Source organism: Propithecus coquereli, unplaced genomic scaffold (assembly GCF_000956105.1).
Source record: "Propithecus coquereli isolate 6110/MARCELLA unplaced genomic scaffold, Pcoq_1.0 Scaffold80, whole genome shotgun sequence".
NCBI lineage: Eukaryota > Metazoa > Chordata > Mammalia > Primates > Indriidae > Propithecus > Propithecus coquereli.
This window is the reverse complement of record NW_012154174.1, coordinates 2,594,682-2,600,440: the sequence shown is the minus strand read 5'-3', so window position 1 is coordinate 2,600,440 and position 5,759 is coordinate 2,594,682.

The following is a 5,759-nucleotide window of genomic DNA, read 5'->3' as shown; positions in this document are numbered from 1 at the left end:
TGTGGCCTTGGGGACTGGCCGCTGCGTGCCGAGCATCCGTCGTAGGTGTCGCTAGCAGAGGCGCGTTGGGCTTTTAACCAGAGGCGGTAATGAGATTTCTGAAATCGTGCCAGTTTCATGTTTTATTTCTCAAAGAAACGATGGGCTTTGATTTCCTATCAGCATTGATGTGGTTGCTGTTGTTGCGTTGTTGTGGGGCGTGTGTGTGCGTGTGTGTGTGCGCGTGTTAACTGCTCTGGGTTTTAGAGCCGTGGTGGTAAGTGAGGAAAATAGCAGATGCTGGATCCAATTGCCACCAAACTGTCTTGAAATGCTATAAATATTTTCTAAAAAGACTAGCTTCCCAAGCCCAATGTGTTAGTTATCTCCTCCCTGAGAAACTGATTCCCGAAAATTAAGACAAATAACCTCTTAAATCACAGTTGTTAACCTCAGGTGTAAAAACCGTTACCGCGCCAGCCGCGGGTCAGAGCAACTCCGCTCTAAGTGACTCCGCGTGGCATAGAGAAGGCAGCGGCCGCAGAGAAGAGAGATCTTGTGCTCAGTCAAGAGGCTGAGTCGGAAGCCACGCTCAGCCACTTACTGCTGTGTGACCTCAGGCCAGTGGTCCCACCTCTCTGAGCCTCATCTCTGTTTCCCCATCTGTGTAACGGAGGCCAGGCTTGTGCTCCCTAAAGGTAGACAAAGGTGACTGTCAGTGTTCCCCTGCTGTGTTAATCAGAACTGACAAAACCCCTCCACCCTGTCCTCTCTGGCTGTGTCAAGGACAGCCGCCCATGACTGGGACTCTTGCTCAGTGCCTCTTCCACGGAGTGAGCCCGCGGGGGTGCTTAGAGCCTCCAGCAGGCAGGCGGCAAAACAATGCCTTCATTTGTTCTCCTCGCGTTTGTTTTTATGTTTAACTTCTACTGGTGGTGAGTGAAGCTAATTTTGTATTTAAGGTAATACCGTAAAGTTTTTTAAATAAATGTATTTAAGCATAAGTTGGGAAATGATTGTTAAGCCAGGGGCAGTCTAGGTGGCAGAAGGACCTGACAGACACCAGGAAAGTGGGCAGGAAGTGTGAGGTGCTCTGCAAACTGTTGGGGTTTCCCTAAGTGCTCACTGATTTTTGTCCCCTCCTAGAAAGCGTGGGTGGGTAGGGGAGGACAGTTCGCACAATACCCAGAGGAGACCACCACGCTCCATAACACTGAGGGGCTGCCGGAAGCCGTCCCCCAGGGTCCAGGCCAAGGGAAACCACTCTCCTGGGGAGTTCTGGCCAAGAACCCGGGACTCTGTGGCAAAACCAGGCCCTGGAGGGTCAGTGCCTGGCCCTTGTGCTTAGGAAGCCCTGAGCTTCCCACACTTCTCCCGCCAAGGCTGGGCACAGGGCAGGTGCCCAGGAAGTGTGCTGACCAGGCCCCCAGAACCCTCGATGTGCTGCCAAGGGAAGAGCCCACGAGGACATGCAATGGAGGGGACTGGGCGGGTGTCTGGAGCCTGGCTTTGCTGTGGCCCGTGTAACACTGCCCCACTTACGGCGTCATTCAGGTGGCCGAGTGCCCCAGATTTTCTAGGGCAGTCCTGGTTTCAGCCTGGTTTCCTCATCCATTGTTCTCGAGTGCCCTGCCCAAGCAGGCCTCTGCGTCTGGTTTGGAAATCCTGGCTGCTGTGTACCCAGCATGACCGCGTGTATATATAATCACGCCCTTTCGTCGTGTTCGGCGTGCTCCCTCCACCACTGCCTTCGTATCTGGCCAATGCACGGGGCAGCCCCACCTTCCCCCTTTTTACAGGTGAGGAAATTGCGGCCCAGAGTAGGCAGGTCACTTGCTGCTTGTCACATAGCCAGTTAATGCAGAGACCTGACCCCGTGACACCTGTCTCCTGGCCACTTCACCTTCCACTTGCAAAAGACAGCTTGAACAACTTTATGCATCCTGGTGTTTAAACTTCATTCATTCATTCATTCATTCATTCAAAGTCTGTGCAGCCTAGTGGGTAAGACCTCCGGAGCCACATGCTGGGTTTGCATTTCGGCCACTTCCTGGCTGTGTGACTTTGGGCGAGTTTCTTTCTCTGTCTCTGCCTCAGTTTTCCTCATTGATAAAATGGGCACGACTAGCACATGGGGCTCTTGGGAGGATTACTGGGTTGTCAGTGCCTGGCTCGGGGTGGGGGTTCTGGAGGGCCCTCCGGTGCTGCTCACAGAGGAGGGCTGACAGGAGCAGGTGGCCGTCTAGTGAGTGTGCGGGGGGAGGCGAAGTGTCTACCTAGAAAGAGCACTCAGGTGGGTGGGCGAGGTCAGAGGTGTGCAGGCCCCCCGGGGCACAGGGAGAAGCATCAGTGGGTCCCACCGTGGGTGGAGGCGTTCAGAAAGGGTCATCCCATCCAGGGAGGCTGCAGCGGCCAGGGAGGGTACCAGGCAGATGGACCTGAGCACACAGAGGCATGAGGTGGCGTGTCCCCGGATCCAGTCATGGGGGCTGGCCCTGCCTCTGGACAGAGGATGGTCCCCACGCCTTCCCCTCGCAACCCCAGCAGCTGAGACTCCTGGGCGTTGGGGTGAGGTGGGGTGAGGTGGAGGAGAAGAGGAAAGGCCAAGGTGGTTTGTCTCGGGGGCAGGCACAGAGAGTCCTGCCCGAGAGCCTTGGCACAGGGGTAATTGTCTATTGTTCATCGTCTGGCGAGCTGAGCCGGCTCCCCGCCATCTGTCTGTCTGCCTGCCTGCCTGTCTCTCTCCTCTCCACATCTGTCTGTGCAGTGGAGACAGCCCCCTCCCAACGCCGTCACCAAGGACCTGCTTTCAGGCTAGTGTTGACACCCTGGCCCACCCGGAGACCCATTTATTCTGCCACTGGGGCATGGGGCCCAGTTTTAATCATCCTCGCTCCACCGTGAGATGCAGATGGTTGTATTATTAATAGTCATAATTAATCAGCATCCCCGGAGGATCTTTTCCCCAGGCAGCAGGTCCTCAGGACTCGCAGCCCTGGGAGGTCCTGTTCCAGTCCCACTCTCCAGACGGGGAGTGAGGTGGCTCACTTGAGGTGGAGCTGGGTGTGGGCCCCAGCTCAGATCAGGTCTGGTGACAGCCTGCAGTGTTCCTGTCCCGAAATGGACTGTGCACCCTCACCTGCTGCCATACACCTAGGTCCTAGGGTGCTGGTTGCCGGGAGAAGCTTTCAGCACTGGCTGTGGGAGGGCAGTGCTCGGGCTGGGGGTGCACTCGGGGGTCTTGGGCTGAGAGTGGAGGAAGAAAGGTGGAATGGGGAAGGAAGCCCAGAGGGAGGCAGGATCCAGTGGGCTGGCGGGACAGGGGTCTGACTGGGGATGAAGGTGGGCAGGCTGCCTTGGGTGGGAGAAAAGCCAAATACCAGCTATCCCCCCGCCCCCCACTACACACACACATCGTGGGTCAGGGCCTGATGCTGGCTGCTCCTCTGTTCTAAGCACCGCATCCCAGGGACAGTGATTTAAATGCTTGCGGCAGGCGGCATCCTGATTTATGGGGCTGTTTTGGACAGGCCTGACTACATCAGCACGGCAGCACGAGGGGCTCCTTGCACAGTTCTGCAGATGGCTGCCAGCCTACCTGCTCCTCTTGCCTGCGTCCTGGGGCTGACCACCGCCAGGCCCCTGCGCGTGTGTGTGCACACGTGCACCAGGGCCCACGCCCAGGTGAGCACGCATGGGGCTATGTGTGCTGTGCACATCAGAGGCTGTCCACGTCCCTGCTTGGCAGCCCCTAAGCTGCATTAGCTCGGCGGGCAGGCGTGTGCTTCTCTTGGCCTATGTGCTGATCGTAGGTGATGAACACGCGTGTGCTTGCCTGCACTCTGTGGGCATCGTGTGCCCATGTCCTCTGGGCTGCTTCTCTTAGGTTTCATCTGCTCGTGGCTCTGGGAGTCGGTGTCTGTGGCTGCCCTGTGTCCCTGTGTGCGTGCTGGTACAGAAGTGCACTAGCAAGGGGTGTGCCCGCCTCTGTGTAAGTGTGTGTGCGTGTGTCGGGTGTGATGAGGCACATGCGTTTGTGTGCTCACATGTGGCCTGCAGCGCCACCATATCCTGTCTTCTCCTCGATCGGTGCCATCCGCACTCACACCATGGTGCCCAGTGTAGCCGAGGTGCTCCAGCCTTCTCAACAGGCTCGTGAGTAAGACTCTGCCATCGTAAAGGAGCGTAGAGTGTCCTGCAGGAAGTCGGGAGGTGGCCTTGTGTGCCCTCAGAGCATCTCCACCCTGTGCCCATATGGATGGTGCAGGAGAGGAGAGGCTGGGACAGAGGGACATGGCACCACCCAAGGGCCCCACTCTGTGCTTCTGAAGTCATCAGCCCACACGTACCCTGTGCCAGGCCTTGAGGACAGCCCGTGTCATGGGAGAAGCTGTCAAGCGTGCAGCAGACCAGCACACAGACCCAGGCTCTGTCCCCAGCATGTGGCCCTGGGCAGCTCCCTGTGCCTCGTCCATCCCCAGTGTTTTCCCACCTGCAAAATGGTCTTAGGAACGGCCACCACGTGGGGTTACTGTGAGCACGAAAGGTGTGCAGAAACTGCTAGAGAAGTCAAGTTCCTTCCCCCAGCAGGCTTCAGCCTCCCCATTGGTAAAGCGGTAATAATGACCTTCGCCGGCCATTTCACTGGGGCTGTTTGGAGGGTCAGATGAGAAAAGGATTCAGTGAAGGGTGCAGGGTGGTGCCCACAGCACTTGTTCCATCTCTGAGCACAGGAGACCAGGGGTGCTGGGCACTTGGGGGTGACACGTAGGACCTGGGTCAGATGCCCACATCTTATTCCCACACGGCCACACTCTGGCCTTGGGACTTGGGCGGGTTACTTCATCTTCCTCTGAATCTCTATGAACGTTGGACTCGTCATCTTCCGAGTGGGCATGTTAACAGTGGCATCTGCCTCGTGGTGTGGTGGAAGGATTCAGGAGAAATGTGTGCTGAGCTTAGCGCAGAGCAACCGCCCAGACCAGTGGCGTCTGCTGTTCTCGTTGGCAGCCCCACGGAAGCACAGGTGGACGCACGGTGAATGATGCATTGATGTCACAGCGGGATACCTGTTCATGAGATACCACCTATGTTTCCAGACTTCACGTCCATCAGTCCCACCCAAGAAGAACCCGAGCCCTTCGTCAAGGCAGCTAGAGGGGCTATGGCGAGACTGGCAGCCCCAGCCTGCAGGAGGCACCCTGGGAAAGGAGGTGGTTGGTGCTGATGTCTGCTGGCTGCAAAGGAGCCGGCTCCTGGGAATCAGGGCGCTGTGCCCGGCATAGCTCCCCGGTGGGAAGCCAGTGGTTACCTTACCTTTACCCCCACCTCTTTTGGGCCACATGGCAGCTGCACCACAGCTGGCCCCAAGGCCCTGAAAGGAGGCCCAGAGGGGAACATGAGTTTCACCTGAGTCAGGTGAGGACTGCAGACCCCACTGCTAGCCCAGGAGGCCCCCAGCCCAGGTGCTTTCTCCTGCTGGCTGCAGATGGAGCCCTGGAGCAGTCCCCATCATGTGTGGGCTCCCCAGTCTGTGCCCAACTTCATGGCAGCTGCTGGGGGCCAGAAGAGGTTGCAAAGTCCCCATCTCGGCCTTGCTGAAGAAATCAGCCCCTGGCACCGGGGCCAGGGCAGGGAGAAGACAGCTGATGGACACAGCCAGGGCTGCAGGGGTTCAGAGGTCACTGGGCCAAGGGCAGGCAAGAGAGGAGCAGGCCCAGCTGGAGCCAGACTTTTTTTTTTTTTTTTGAGACAGTCTCACTGTGTTGCCCCGGCTAGAG